The sequence below is a fragment of the Pseudophryne corroboree genome, chromosome 1 (genome assembly GCF_028390025.1).
Source record: "Pseudophryne corroboree isolate aPseCor3 chromosome 1, aPseCor3.hap2, whole genome shotgun sequence".
NCBI classification, from domain to species: Eukaryota; Metazoa; Chordata; class Amphibia; order Anura; family Myobatrachidae; genus Pseudophryne; species Pseudophryne corroboree.
In genome coordinates this window covers 454,247,751-454,264,595 of record NC_086444.1, presented here as the reverse complement: position 1 = coordinate 454,264,595, position 16,845 = coordinate 454,247,751, and the positions used below count along the sequence as shown (strand labels likewise).

The following is a 16,845-nucleotide window of genomic DNA, read 5'->3' as shown; positions in this document are numbered from 1 at the left end:
TCAAGAATATTATTATGAAAATAATGTACCAGTATCATTCTGAGTTCTTCTACAAAGGAATTGGTGGGGTCTTGTGGAAGCTGTTTATAAGAAGATGTATCATGTAGAAGTCGGAATGCTTCAAGTTCATATGCTTCACGATCCAAAAGTACAATACCCCCACCTTTATCTGCTTGTTTAATAATGATGTCATGGTTGTCTTGAAGGTTTTTGAGGGCGTCTTTTTCCTTATTCTTCAAATTAGAATATGTAGGTGGTATGGGCTCAATATCGCATAGGTCCTTTCTCACTAGTTCCTGGCATATGATTTCCTTTTGATTCAAGAGGGTAGTATTTCGATTTCCGTTTTAACCCTGATTTTGATGGTTCTATTAGATCCATTGACTGCTCTTTCTTTGCAAAGTGTCGTTTTAGCGTAAGGGATCTTGAGAATTTGTTGAGATCTATAAATGTATCAAATTTGTTGATCTGTTTATTAGGAGCAAATTTGAGGCTCTAACTGAGAAGGGATATTTCTGCTCTGTTGAGGGTATGACTAGATAGATTGAATATGCCTTGTTCCACGGGGTTCTTTATTGGAGATAACGTAGCTTGTTTATTCTTCCTATGCCCGCCCCATGTACCTCTTCTTCTTGGAATACTCTTTTCATCGGAGAATTCCCTTTTAGTCTTTCCCTGAAGAATGTTTTCCTTGTAGAGGACTACTGTCTAGGCTATATATTGCATATATTTGGGAAAATGCCGATTCCCTAATTAGGCCTACAAGACAGTGGTATAATGAAGTTTTAAAATGGTACACACTATGTTTTGCTGTTTCTTCTCTTACATGTAACTAAACCATAAGAGAGGTATCCTGAGAAAAAGCTTCTCTATTTCAGATAAGTGTTCTAAGCCGGTTTATATCACCATCTTTCTGCACCCTTTCCTCCCTGCATGTATATTAATTACACTCGTGGACGCTTGTTTTCATCTATTCTTATTTATATATATATATATATATATATATATAGAGAGAGAGAGAGAGAGACATGCAGCGGCACTCAGAGACTGATCCCAGTTGATAACGTGCAAACAGTAACTTTAATCCATAGGAAACAAAGTGGGGTGACCAACGTTTCGGGGCACTAACGCCCCTTTGTCAAGATGATACAAATGTGCAAAGAAACAACATACCTTTAAATAATATAATAATAATAATACCTTTACATGTATTTAGTTTTACAGATTCTTATACATGTTTATATTGCACTGTATTTCTATGTTCCGCCAGCTGTACCTACGTCTATCCGCCCACTGGTTACTACCAAGCGCTGGTCTCCTAGGCGACCGTGCAAGCTCCGTGTTTCCAGGGAGTGACGGACCACGACACAAGGTCGCGCTGACGTCCCCACACCCGGAAGTGCACTGAACTGACTCCGTTCCCACCCACTTTCCGCCGGCGTGTGTCCCGTTCGCGGGTCTTCATTGCTTATTTAAAGGTATGTTGTTTCTTTGCACATTTGTATCACCTTGACAAAGGGGCGTTAGTGACCCGAAACGTTGGTCACCCCACTTTGTTTCCTATGGATTAAAGTTACTGTTTGCACGTTATCAACTGGGATCAGTCTCTGAGTGCCGCTGCATGTCTCTATCTGCCGTATATTTATCATTCCAGAGGGCACCGGAGCCATATACTTATGGTAAGTGCCAGCTATTCTACGATAGATAGATAGATATATACACACACACACACACACACACACACAGTGGGGCAAAAAAGTATTTGGACAGTCACCGATTTTAAGTGGGTCAACTTGCACAAAGACGAGAGAGGTCTGTAATTTCCATCATAGGTACACTTTAACTGTGAGAGACAGAATCTTGAAAAAAAAAAAAAAAAAAAAGCAGGAAATCACATTGTATGATTTTTAAACAATTTACTTGTATATCCTTGTGGAAAATAAATATTTGGACACCTACCAAGCAGCAAGATTTCTGGCTCTCACAGACCTGGTACTTCTTCTTTAAGAAGCTCTTCTATCCTCCACTTACCTGTATTAATGGCACTTGTTTGAACTGGTTATCTGTATAAAAGACACCTGTCCACACCCTCAAACAGTCAGACTGCTACCTCTCCACCATGGCCAAGACCAGAGAGCTGTCTAAGGACACCAGGGACAAAATTGTAGAGCTGCACAAGGCTGGGATGAGCTACTTGACAATAGGCAAGCAGCTTGGTGAGAAGAGTTCAACTGTTGGCGCAATTATTAAAAAAATGGAAGAAATACAAGATCACTGACAATCTCCCTCGACCTGGGGCACCATGCAAGATCTCACCTCGTGGGGTATCAATGATCTTGAGAACGGTGAGGAATCAGCCCAGAACTACACGGGGGGACCTGGTTAATGACCTCAAGAGAGCTGGGACTACAGTCACAAAGGTTACCATTAGTAACACACTACGTCGTCATGGATTGAAATCCTGTAGTGCCCGAAAGGTCCCCCTGCTTAAGCCAGTTTGCCCAGTGTCCATCTGGATGATCCAGAGGAGGCTTGGGAGAATGTAATGTGGTCAGATGAGAGCAAAATTAAACTTTTCGGTATAAACTCCACTCGCCGTGTATGGCGGTAGAAGAATGATTAATAGCATCCCAAGAACACCATACCCACTGTGAAGCATGGGGGTGGGAACATCATGCTTTGGGGCTGCTTTTCTGCAAAGGGGACAGGACAACTGATCCGTAATAAGGAGAGGATGAATGAGGCCATGTATCGTGAGATTTTGGGCAAAACCTCCTTCCCTCAGTAAGAGCATTGAAGATGGAACGTGGCTGGGTCTTCCAGCATGACAATGACCTCAAACACACCGCCCGAGCAACAAAGGAGTGGCTCCGTAAGAAGCATTTCAAGGTCCTGGAGTGGCCTAGCCAATCTCCAGACCTCAACCCAATAGAAAATCTGTGGAGGGAGTTGAAAGTCTGTGTTGACCGGCGACAGCCCCAAAACATGACAGATCTAGAGAAGATCTGCATGGAAGAGTGGGCCAAAATACCTGCTACAGTGTGAGCAAACCTGGTCAAGAACTAGAGGAAACATTTGAACTCTGTAATTGCCAACCGAGGTTGTATTACAAAGTATTGAGTAAAACTTTGATTGTCCAAATATTTATTTTCCGCAAGAATATACAAATAAATTGTTTAAAAATCATACAATGTGATTTCCTAGTTTTTTTTTTCAGATTCTGTCTCTCACAGTTGAAGTGTACCTATGATGGAAATTACAGACCTCTCATATCTTTTTAATTGGGTCAACTTGCACAATCGGTGGCTGTCCAAATACTTATATATATACACACACACACACACACACACACACACACACCCATACATATATATATGGGTTCAGTATAAGTTGCCGATAGACGGGACGTCGGCGGTCAGTATACCGACAGTGGCATCCCGTCAGCCCACCATTAAGCTCCCTAACCCTCGTCTTTTCCCCAATTCTCCCTTGTGGGTGCCTAACCCTCCCAGGTGGTGCCTAACCCTCCCTTCCCCACTGCCTAAACCCAAACCCTCCCCGCTGTGTGCCTAACCCTAACCTCCCCTTCTATGTGCCTAAACCTAACCCCCGGCGGCAAAACGGCAGTACATCCTGCTGTGCGAACAATCGGAATGCCGGTTGTCGGCATTTTGACGCCGGGTTTGTGTCCTCCCTCGGGATCCCAGCAGTGTGTGTGTGTGTGTGTGTGTGTGTGTGTGTGTGTGTATGTATTATATATATTTATATATACACACATACATACACACACACACACACACACATGCGGCACTCAGAGTCTGGACAAGTGGTGAAGGTAAATAAACTCCATTAAGGTGTGCTATTTACTGTGGGTGACGTTTTCGGGGACTTTTGACGCAGGTAATATGCGATAAGTTAACTACAAAATCCTGTCATTCCATTATTTTATATGCTGCCGAAGGTCCACAAGGACACACAGAGGACTCCGGGTAGACCTATCATCTCAGCCCGGGGGTTTCTGTGTGAACCTGTTGCCATCTTTTTGGATGCCTATTTACAACCATGCATCCAAAGCACCTTCACATCTCAAAGATTCAAGTAGTCTACTTGCCAAATTGGCACTACTATAGGAGGTCCCAGATAACAGCACAAAGGTGATCTCAGATGTTATCAGTTTGTACACAAGCATGCCTCACCAAGCTGGTATTGAGTCAGTGAAACGCTTGATCACGGGAAATCCTCTGTATGAGGGTCCCGACATCGAGTTGTTTCTTACTCTGCTGGAATTTACTTCTACACATAAACAAAAATAAATTAACGGTAAGTTTTACAAGCGGCTAACGGGGTGTGCTATTGGTTCTTCCGTAGCACCCTCGCTCGCTAATTGTTACATGTGGGAGGTTGAAAGGAGACTTTTCTTTGAAAATGTGGACATCCATAAGGCCATGCTCATTTACTACAGATATATAGATGATCTTCTTATCTTTTGGCAGGATGATATTACTAGGCTCCAAGATATCATTGCTGGACAGAATGAGTCAGTCCCATCAAACTGACACTCACATGCAGCAAATTTGAGATTTATCTTGATATTTTCATCAAATTGGAGGATGGCATGATTACCAATTCTTTGTACACAAAGCCGGCCAACCGAAATACGCTACTACACTCCGATAGCTTCCACCCCAAAACGCAGTTCTTAGCTTACCATAGTCACAATTTTTTTACGGGTCATCCGAAGTAACAGTGATCCTAAAACAATGGAGCTGCAATTATACAATATGGTTGAGAAGTTCAGGGAAAGAGGTTATTCAAAAGCAGAGTTGGTCAAAGCTCGTAGGAAGGCCCAATTAGTTTCATTAAGCAAAACCCGTAGGTCTACTTGAACGGACACTAAGGAAGTTATTACATGGGTCAATTAATATAATACCAATAGCCCACTTGCCTTGAAAAAGGTTACGAGCCTATGGAAGATGGTTACGATGGACCCAGACTTAAAATGTTTTCAGAAAAGTGAGTTAAGACCCTACTATTCTCAGGGTAGAAACATTAAAGACCTTGGGGGTAATTCCAAGTTGATCGCAGCAGGATCTTTGTTAGCAATTGGGCAAAACCATGTGCACTGCAGGGGAGGCAGATATAACATGTGCAGAGAGAGTTAGATTTGGGTGGGGTGTGTTCAATCTGCAACCTAATTTGCAGTGTAAAAATAAAGCAGCCAGTATTTACCCTGCACAGAAATAAAATAACCCACCCAAATCTAACTCTTTCTGCACACGTTATATCTGCCCCCCCCCCCCCCCCCCTCCCCCCTGCAGTGCATATGGTTTTGCCCAATTGCTATCAAAAATCCTGCTGCGATCAACTTGGAATTACCCCCCTTATTGTCAAAACAGATGTCACAAGTTTTGATTGTCCCTCTACTCCACAACATTTTCTAAGACGCAAAAATTGTGATTTTCGGTGCCTTGGTTGCACCACATGTTCGTTCATGATTGTTGGGGATACCATCCCACACTCACATACTGGAAAAAGGTTCAGCATCAAGTGGCCACTTACATGTACCACACCTTTCGTGGTCTATGCACTTATCCGTCCATGTGGCCTATACTGTATAGGTAAAACCGAATGCCAACTAAAGGTACGCCTGACACAACACAGATCAGCAAATCAGACAGCATTGTCCTCAGGGTCTAGTGAACAACCAGTAGCCAGACCAGTGGTTTCCAAACTTTTTTGAATCACGGCGCCCTAGAATATCAGAATTTTTTTCTCGGCACCCCTAGGCCAAAAATGTCTTATTGAGAAATTTAGAAAGAAATATTACATTAAGTAGATCGCATTTATATGTCATCCTTAGGGTCAGCTGTGTGGTGAGGAACAAGATTTGCTTCTGTTTGGCCACATATTTTATGACTGGCAGCCACCAGCACTGGTTTTGCCTATTATATTGACCATGAATAATTTGAATTGGTCCTGGACCACCAACCCAGGGCACCCCATGGAGCCACGGCACACAGTTTGGGAACCTCTGCGCCAGACACTTTGCTCACTTTAAACATAACCTGGCCAGTTTGATATAAAAAGCAATTCATCACGTACCAGCATCAAGGAGAGGTGGTGACAGAGGTAGGCTTTTGTTGCAATTGGAATCTAGATGGATTTTTCGTCTAGACTGTTTGGCCCCGAAGGGCTTTAATGAATCATTGAGTTTGATAAATTTTGTGTAAAATTCAGATGGGTAGGTGCCACCAGAGGCACTTATGTACTTTCTTTTTATGCTAACAGTGTCCGTAATCTATGGCGGGCAATGGGATCTCTAGTTACAGTGTGGATTCTCTTTATACTAAGCTAGATTTATGATATGTAGATGATATTGTGTATGCCTACAGTTTCTTTATTCAGGGTTATCTTTGTCTCATTTTGGTGTTTATCACAGGACTTAACTTCGTTTGAGTTTTCCAGATTAGGTGTTATTTTATACACCACTCTTGTTACATTTTTAAAGAAGAGCTGTAAAATTTGATTCCAGGTTGTTGGTAGCTATTACTTATATAACTTGTCCACTAGATGGTATTACTCACTCAGTACCATATTTTTAAGGTTTTCATACACACTTTTGTTGAAGTGCTGGGATAAACAGCATGCTTTGTCGACATATTATACACTATGGGGTATATGCAATTCACGGCGAATCGCGGCAAATTATCGCCGTTTTTTAATTCGACACAATTCGACAGGTGAATTCCGGCAGGTGGCTGCCGGAATTCACCATATTCAATGAAAAACGGATTCGACATTCCCGCGGGCGAAAAACGGCCGATTTGCCGGATTTTGCTGCGATTTTAAAAAACGGGAAAAAACGGGAAAAAATGGCGTGGGGTCCCCCCTCCAAAGCATAACCAGCCTCGGGCTCTTCGAGCTGGTCCTGGTTCTAAAAATGCGGGGAAAAATTTGACAGAGGATCCCCCGTATTTTTAAAACCAGCACCGGGCTCTGCGCCTGATGCTGGTGCAAAAAATACGGGGGACAAAAAGAGTAGGGGTCCCCCGTATTTATCACACCAGCATCGGGCTCCACTAGCTGGACAGATAATGCCACAGCCGGGAGTCACTTTTATACAGTGCCCTGCGGCCGTGGCATTAAATATCCAACTAGTCACCCCTGGCCGGGGTACCCTGGGGGAGTGGGGACCCCTTCAATCAAGGGGTCCCCCCCCCAGCCACCCGAGGGCCAGGGGTGAAGCCCGAGGCTGTCCCCCCCATCCAATGGCTGCGGATGGGAGGCTGATAGCCTTGAGAAAAATTACAAGAATATTGTTTTTCCCAGTAGTACTACAAGTCCCAGCAAGCCTCCCCCGCAAGCTGGTACTTGGAGAACCACAAGTACCAGCATGCGGGAGAAAAACGGGCCCGCTGGTACCTGTAGTACTACTGGAAAAAAAATACCCAAATAAAAACAGGACACACACACCGTGACTTGTACAACTTTATTACATACTGCCGACACACACATACTTACCTATGTTGACACGAAGCAGTCGGTCCTCTTCTCCAAGTAGAATCCACGGATACCTGAAAATAAAAGATAATTATACTCACCTTCCAGCGTCCAGAGATACATCCACGTCCAGAAAATAATCCAGGTACTTGGCAAAAAAACAAAACGCAATGACCCGATCCTGCGGACTGAAAGGGGTCCCATATTCACACATGAGACACCTTTCCCCGATTGTGCCGGGACCCCACGTGACTCCTGTCAGAGGTCTTTTCAGCCAATCAGGAAGCGCTACTATGTGGCGCTCACCTGATTGGCTGTGCGCTGTCTGTGCTGTGACAGCGCATCGCAAAGCCTCTCCATTATATTCAATGGTGGGAACTTTGCCGTCAGCGGGGGGGTTACCCGCGGTCAGCCGCTGACCGGCGGGTGACCCCACCGCTAGCCGCAAAGTTCCCACCATTGAAAGTAATGGAGAGGCTTTGCGATGCGCTGTCAGCTCAGACGCGCACAGAGCCAATCAGCAGAGTGCAAGGACGTTGCACTCGCTCATTGGCTGAAGAGACCTTTCTGTGACAGCTGTCACATAGAGGTCTCTGCATTCGGGGAAAGGTGTCTCATGTGTGAATATGGGACCCCTTTCAGTCCGCTGGCACGGGTATTTGCGTTTTGTTTTTTTGCCAAGTACCTGGATTATTTTCTGGACGTGGATGTATCTCTGGACGCTGGAAGGTGAGTATAATTATCTTTTATTTTCAGGTATCCGTGGATTCTACTTGGAGAAGAGGACCGACTGCTTCGTGTCAACATAGGTAAGTATGTGTGTGTCGGCAGTATGTAATAAAGTTGTACAAGTCACGATGTGTGTGTCCTGTTTTTATTTGGGTATTTTTTTTCCAGTAGTACTACAGGTACCAGCGGTCCCGTTTTTCTCCCGCATGCTGGTACTTGTGGTTCTCCAAGTACCAGCTTGCGGGGGAGGTTTGCTGGGACTTGTAGTACTACTGGGAAAAAACAATATTCTTGTCATTTTTCTCAAGGCTATCAGCCTCCCATCCGCAGCCCTTGAATGGGGGGGGACAGCCTCGGGCTTCACCCCTGGCCCTTGGGTGGCTGGGGGGGGGGACCCCTTGATTGAAGGGGTCCCCACTCCCCCAGGGTACCCCGGCCAGGGGTGACTAGTTGGATATTTAATGCCACGGCCGCAGGGCGCTGTATAAAAGTGACCCCCGGCTGTGGCATTATCTGTCCAGCTAGTGGAGCCCGATGCTGGTGTGAAAAATACGGGGGACCCCTACTCTTTTTGTCCCCCGTATTTTTTGCCCCAGCATCAGGCGCAGAGCCCGGTGCTGGTTTTAAAAATACGGGGGAACCCATGTCAATTTTTTCCCCGCATTTTTAGAACCAGGACCAGCTCAAAGAGCCCGAGGCTGGTTATGCTTTGGAGGGGGGACCCCACGCCATTTTTTTCAGGGATTTTACCATTCCATCCAAAAAAAATAAAAAATAAAAAAAATTATTTTTAAAAATATATAAATAATACTTGTGCCTCCAAAAAAGACAAACCAAGTACCTAATCCCGTCTAATATAAATAGATATAATATTACCAAGAAGAAAAAAACACAAAAAAAACATGTTCTAAATTTTTTTTATTAGTTTCACCCTCCAAAGTGTGTCGGATTGAAAATGACGAATTTACTGTCTAAAAGCACGGTTGTCGAATTTCCAAACTTCCATTGAATAGGCTTTGGTCGAATTGCAGCATGTGTATCATTGCAAAAAAGTCGAATTTGTCAAAAGTCGAATTTCAAAAAGTCGAATTTTGAAAGTCCGTTTTTTTTGTCGGAAAGTACTGAATTGCATTGTCGAATTATTTTTTTTGGCGAAAAATTCCCGAAATTCGACAATTTCGGGAATTCGACCGCAATTACATATACCCCTATGAGACCAAATGACAGGTTTGTGTTCATTAAGGTTTCTATTACCTCCGGGTAAATTTGTTTTATATCTAGATAAACATTTTTTATAAAAATAACAGTATGTCACATTTATGTATTTATGTCAATATTGTTGTTGTTAATGGGCAGCGTCTTATTATGTTTTTGATGTTGAGTGTAACGTTTACACTGCTGACCCAACATCACTGTTTGTTTACAGTGTGTTGCCAGTGTGTGTCCCTGGAGTTGGATGTCTGACGTCACTTCCGGCGCAACGGAGGTGCCACAACTGGAAGTGACCGGCGCAGGGTGCCGGCCCAGCAGGATCACTGAGCACACTGTGGGGGTGTGAGGGAGATAAGTGTCATCCTAATTGTTTTGTCTATTTAAACACACTGTTTGCACTGTATATTGTAAAAGAAGGGGCAAATTCCCGAACCGTCACCTGCATTAAAAAGTACACCCTAAGGAGTTTCATGCATAAGTTCAGCGTTCCGGGGTTCTGCTACCACACACACACACACACACAAATACAGCAAGCCTTACTTTTATTGCTCTGCTGGTGACACAGCCTCCCCGAGCAGCACAAGGCCAGACACCACCCAAACTCCACGATCCACAAGCTGCTAGGGATCCCTCCTTCCCTGTAGCCAGCGCACCAAGCCAATGACCGACCGGCAGGCAGCTTCATTCATACATTAAGCCCCTTTCACATCTCCAATGCCGGATCCCACCCAGGAATTGGAAACGGGTACTTCCCGGGTGGGGTTTCCATAGCGGCGGGGGCGGCGCTAGGAGATGAGCTCATCTCCATGCCACCTCTCCCTATGTAGTGAACGGGTTGTTTACACTGCCACTGACCTGGTATTTAAGCCGGGAATAACCCTTCTTATTACCAGGGTTGAATTACAGAGTCAGACAACCCGGGAATTCTCCATGGGCCCTTTTACATCGCACAGTGACACGTGTCGCCCCGACCATATGCCGGGTCAATACCGGGTCATGCGATGTGAACAGGGTAATATTGGACAGGTGTGCCGTCGCTCAGCTGCCCTGTCTGTGGCTGTGCTCTCTGCTGCGCTTTGCCAGCCGCCGCTGCAGTGAGGCAGGGAGCGCAGCACTGCAGATCGGATCAGAAACGCCAACTATCTACTAAGATTATAAAAAGTTGCATAACATATTTATATATACGCTATCATTTTGATAATTTCATTTTTGTTATTCTATTCATTCTAGGATGTAACAGAATGATGAAACAAAAGATTTCATGCATGTGTGGTTGGCCTGTACGGAACTGATAAACTTCTGCAGTGTAAAACAATGCTTGGCCTAGGAACTCAATACCACCAAAATGCAGGAAGTTGCATGATAAAAAAAAAAAAAATTGATGTAAAATGTTTTGTTGACATACTTTAATAACAAAAAAAAGCATTACATAATGAAGATCTCAACACATATATTATAATACATATATATATATATATATATATATATATATATATATTTATTTTACCCCAGGTGGTGCTGCACTCCTCAAATTAAACTGTAAATCCAAACTAGCTACCTTCCTTGCTGTAAATCCATTCTAGCCAATACACTCAAACAAATGGTGGCATTCAGTCAAAGAAACACACAAGACAGCAGTCCTATTGCCAATGTTTGAATGTCTTTTATGACAATAAGGGGCTATCTGGCGCAAAGTGTATAAGGGGTACTACCTGGCACAACGCAATGTGTATAAGGGGCTCTTTATTGCGCAATGTGTATACGGGGCTCTACCTGGTGTAATGTATATAAAAGGGGCTCTACCTGGCGTAACGTGTATAAGAGGCTCTACCTGGCGTATACAAGGGGTACTTACTAGGTGGTCTAATGTGACTAACAGACACTACTGTGCAGTGTAATGTGAATTGGTAACAGTCTGTGGCCACGCTCCTTCCCACGACACATACTGTCCCTGTTTTGAATTGGGGGGGGCGCAACAAATTCTAGATGAGTGTACCCAGCCTAAGAACAGACTGCCTGCACGCAAACATTACTTAGTGCAGATTGTGAATGTAATGTGCATGACTCAGAATCACCCCAACATGTGCGCACTTTGCGCAACATGTGCGCACTTTGCACGTGGCGCATGTGCAGTACTAAAACACGCTAGAACCATCTGCAAAACTGATTTATGTAGAACTTTGCTTCTGTCCCATCTGCTTTTCCAATTTTAGTATTTTTCTATGGATTCTTCTTCTTCTTCTAACATTAATCACCAACAAAGGGCTACTTTCCTATTGGAGTGTACTTTTGCAGGCATAAACAACAGGAGTATGATCCATTCTCCCCTTCCTTATGGGTAGTATAGCAAATATCACACAGCGCTCCAGCTCTTGCAAAATAAGTAGTCCTAGGAAAGTACAGCACCTACCTGTCTTCCACCTGCGTGTGTTGTGGGATTTCCACTCTCGGAATCACTAGTTTATTTCTGTGTATCTTCTCTTCTCGCCCTCTCGGTCTCAGTCACCGCCGCCCCCAGGTTCTCTATAATAGCTGCTGCTGCTGCTGCTGGTGTCTCTCTCGTTTCCCTGTTATTGCTGCTCAGCTTCCTCCTTTTCCCAGAAATCACGTGACCCGCCCCCCTGCAGCCAGATAGCAGTGCTCTCACGCGTCTGACACCGTGACCACATGGGGTAACACAACAGCAGCACAGCACTGGCTACACGTCTTTGACACTACCAGCTCCTTGGAAGAATAAACTAGTTTTATACTTTTTCTGCGTATTCTATATTCCCAATGCGTTGATAACATGTACTTCCAAAACTCTACCTACAATTGTTGATCGACTAGTCCAACTCCAGAAATGATTAACCCTTAAACCACAGCCCCACATTGATTTAGTAGGAATTACTCGTGTTTCTCTATCGTCCTAAGTGGATGCTGGGGTTCCTGAAAGGACCATGGGGAATAGCGGCTCCGCAGGAGACAGGGCACAAAAAAGTAAAGCTTTACTAGGTCAGGTGGTGTGCACTGGCTCCTCCCCCTATGACCCTCCTCCAGACTCCAGTTAGATTTTGTGCCCGAACGAGAAGGGTGCAATCTAGGTGGCTCTCCTAAAGAGCTGCTTAGAGAAAGTTTAGTTTAGGTTTTTTTCTTTACAGTGAGTCCTGCTGGCAACAGGATCACTGCAACGTGGGACTTAGGGGGAAAGTAGTAAACTCACCTGCATGCAGAGTGGATTTGCTGCTTGGCTACTGGACACCATTAGCTCCAGAGGGATCGAACACAGGCCCAGCCGTGGAGTCCGGTCCCGGAGCCGCGCCGCCGACCCCCTTGCAGATGCTGAAGCGTGAAGAGGTCCGGAAACCGGCGGCTGAAGACTCCTCAGTCTTCATAAGGTAGCGCACAGCACTGCAGCTGTGCGCCATTTTCCTCTCAGCACACTTCACTGGGCAGTCACTGAGGGTGCAGAGCGCTGGGGGGGGGCGCTCTGAGAGGCAAATATAAACCTTATACAAGGCTAAAAATACCTCACATATAGCCCATAGGGGCTATATGGAGATATTTAACCCCTGCCTGACTGGAAAAATAGCGGGAGAAGAACCCGCCGAAAAAGGGGCGGGGCCTATCTCCTCAGCACACGGCGCCATTTTCTGTCACAGCTCCGCTGGTCAGAACGGCTCCCAGGTCTCTCCCCTGCACTGCACTACAGAAACAGGGTAAAACAGAGAGGGGGGGCACATTAATGGCTATATATATATATATTAAAGCAGCTATAAGGGAGCACTTAATATAAGGATATCCCTTGTATATATAGCGCTTTGTGGTGTGTGCTGGCAGACTCTCCCTCTGTCTCCCCAAAAGGGCTAGTGGGTCCTGTCTTCATTAGAGCATTCCCTGTGCGTTTGCGGTGTGTGTCGGTACGTGGTGTCGACATGTATGAGGACGATATTGGTGTGGAGGCGGAGCAATTGCCAAATATGCAGATGTCACCCCCCAGGGGGTCGACACCAGAATGGATGCCTTTATTTGTGGAATTACGTGATGGTTTATCTTCCCTTAAACAGTCAGTTGAGGACATGAGGCGGCCGGACAATCAATTAATGCCTGTCCAGGCGCCTCAAACACCGTCAGGGGCTGTAAAACGCCCTTTGCCTCAGTCGGTCGACACAGACCCAGACACGGGCACTGATTCCAGTGACGACGGTAGAAATTCAAACGTATTTTCCAGTAGGGCCACACGTTATATGATTTTGGCAATGAAGGAGACGTTACATTTAGCTGATACTACAGATACCGTAAAACAGGGTATTATGTATGGTGTGAAAAAACTACAAACAGTTTTTCCTGAATCAGAAGAATTAAATGACGTGTGTGATGAAGCGTGGGTTGCTCCTGATAAAAAGTTGATAATTTCAAAAAAGTTATTGGCATTATACCCTTTCCCGCCAGAGGTTAGGGCGCGCTGGGAAACACCCCCTAAGGTGGACAAGGCGCTCACACGCTTATCCAAACAAGTGGCGTTACCCTCTCCTGAGACGGCCGCACTTAAGGATCCATCAGATAGAAAGATGGAAGTTATTCAAAAGAATATATACACACATGCAGGTGTTATACTACGACCAGCTATAGCAACTGCCTGGATGTGCAGTGCTGGAGTAGTTTGGTCAGAATCCCTGATTGAAAATATTGATACCCTAGATAGGGACAATGTTTTACTGTCGTTAGAACAAATAAAGGATGCATTTATCTATATGCGTGATGCACAGAGGGATATCTGCACACTGGCATCTCGGGTGAGTGCTATGTCCATTTCAGCCAGAAGAGCCTTATGGACACGACAGTGGACAGGCGATGCGGATTCAAAACGTCACATGGAGGTTTTGCCGTATAAAGGGGAGGAGTTATTTGGAGTTGGTCTATCAGACTTGGTGGCCACGGCTACTGCCGGGAAATCCACTTTTTTACCTCAAGTCACTCCCCAACAGAGAAAGGCACCGACCTTTCAACCGCAGCCTTTTCGCTCCTACAAAAATAAGAGAGCAAAGGGCTTGTCGTACCTGCCACGAGGCAGAGGAAGAGGGAAGAGACACCAACAGGCAGCTCCTTCCCAGGAACAGAAGCCCTCCCCGGCTCCTGCAAAAACCTCAGCATGACGCTGGGGCCTCTCAAGCGGACTCGGGGACAGTGGGGGGCCGTCTCAAAAATTACAGCGCGCAGTGGGCTCACTCGCAGGTAGACCCCTGGATCCTGCAGATAATATCTCAGGGGTACAGGTTGGAATTAGAGACGGATCCTCCTCATCGTTTCCTGAAGTCTGCCTTACCAACCGTCTCTTCCGAAAGGGAGAGGGTGTTGGAAGCCATTCACAAGCTGTACGCTCAGCAGGTGATAGTCAAAGTACCCCTATTACAACAAGGAAAGGGGTATTATTCCACTCTATTTGTGGTACCGAAGCCGGATGGCTCGGTAAGGCCTATTCTAAATCTGAAGTCCTTGAACCTCTACATAAAAAAGTTCAAGTTCAAGATGGAGTCACTCAGAGCAGTGATAGCGAACCTGGAAGAAGGGGACTTTATGGTATCCTTGGACATCAAGGATGCGTATCTACACGTTCCGATTTACCCCGCACACCAGGGGTACCTCAGGTTCATTGTTCAAAACTGTCACTATCAGTTTCAGACGCTGCCGTTCGGATTGTCCACGGCGCCTCGGGTCTTTACCAAGGTAATGGCCGAGATGATGATTCTTCTTCGAAGAAAAGGCGTATTAGTTATCCCATACTTGGACGATCTCCTAATAAGGGCAAGGTCCAGAGAACAGCTGGAGACAGCTTTAGCACTATCTCAAGAGGTGCTAAGACAACACGGGTGGATTCTGAATATTCCAAAATCCCATTTAATCCCGACAACTCGTCTGCTGTTCCTAGGAATGATTCTGGACACGGTTCAGAAAAAGGTTTTCCTTCCAGAGGAAAAAGCCAAGGAGTTATCCGATCTGGTCAGGAACCTCCTAAAACCAGGAAAAGTGTCAGTACATCAATGCACAAGAGTCCTGGGAAAAATGGTGGCTTCTTACGAAGCAATTCCATTCGGCAGATTCCATGCAAGAATATTCCAAAGGGATCTGTTGGACAAATGGTCAGGGTCGCATCTGCAGATGCACCTGCAAATAACCCTGTCACCAAAGACAAGGGTGTCACTTCTGTGGTGGTTGCAGAAGGCTCACCTATTAGAAGGCCGCAGATTCGGCATTCAGGATTGGATCCTGGTGACCACGGACGCCAGCCTGAGAGGCTGGGGAGCAGTCACACAAGGAAGAAACTTCCAGGGAGTATGGACGAGTCTGGAAAAGTCTCTTCACATAAACATTCTGGAACTAAGAGCAATCTACAATGCTCTAAGCCAGGCGGAACTTCTCCTGCAAGGAAAGCCGGTGTTGATTCAGTCGGACAACATCACGGCGGTCGCCCATGTAAACAGGCAGGGCGGCACAAGAAGCAGGAGTGCAATGGCAGAAGCTGCCAAGATTCTTCGCTGGGCGGAGAATCACGTGATAGCACTGTCAGCAGTGTTCATCCCGGGCGTGGACAACTGGGAAGCAGACTTCCTCAGCAGACACGATCTTCATCCGGGAGAGTGGGGTCTACATCCAGAAGTCTTCAACATGTTAATAGACCGTTGGGAAAGACCAATTGTAGACATGATGGCGTCTCGCCTCAACAAGAAACTGGACAAATATTGCGCCAGGTCAAGAGATCCACAGGCAATAGCTGTGGACGCACTGGTAACTCCTTGGGTGTACCAGTCAGTGTATGTGTTTCCTCCTCTGCCGCTCATACCAAAGGTATTGAAGATCATACGGCAAAGAAGAGTAAGAACAATACTAGTGGTTCCGGATTGGCCGAGAAGGACTTGGTATCCGGAACTTCAAGAGATGCTCACGGACGAACCGTGGCCTCTACCTCTGAGAAGGGACCTGCTACAGCAGGGTCCCTGTCTTTTTCAAGACTTACCGCGGCTGCGTTTGACGGCATGGCGGTTGAACGCCAGATCCTAAAAGGGAAAGGCATTCCAGAAGAAGTCATTCCTACCTTGATTAAGGCACGGAAGGAAGTCACCGTGAAACATTATCACCGCATTTGGCGAAAATATGTAGCGTGGTGCGAGGATCGGAGGGTTCCGACGGAGGAATTCCAACTGGGTCGTTTCCTACATTTCCTGCAATCAGGATTATCTATGGGTCTCAAATTGGGATCCATTAAGGTTCAAATTTCGGCCCTGTCAATATTCTTCCAAAAAGAATTGGCCTCTGTCCCTGAGGTCCAGACTTTTGTCAAGGGAGTACTGCATATACAGCCTCCTGTGGTGCCTCCGGTGGCACCGTGGGATCTAAATGTAGTTTCTCTATCGTCCTAAGTGGATG

The 16,845-nt window shown here is 45.6% G+C and overlaps 1 protein-coding gene across 1 annotated transcript in view; it reads right to left on the bottom strand.

Annotated features, from left to right (window-relative positions):
- IRF9 (interferon regulatory factor 9) overlaps window positions 1-12,044 on the bottom strand; it is a 99,597-nt gene extending 87,553 nt beyond the window's left edge. Inside the window, exon 1 of the mRNA XM_063913645.1 lies at window positions 11,852-12,044. The gene's annotated coding sequence lies outside the window, so the exon portion shown is untranslated. The remainder of the gene's footprint in view (window positions 1-11,851) is intronic.
- Between the last annotated feature and the right edge of the window lie 4,801 nt (window positions 12,045-16,845).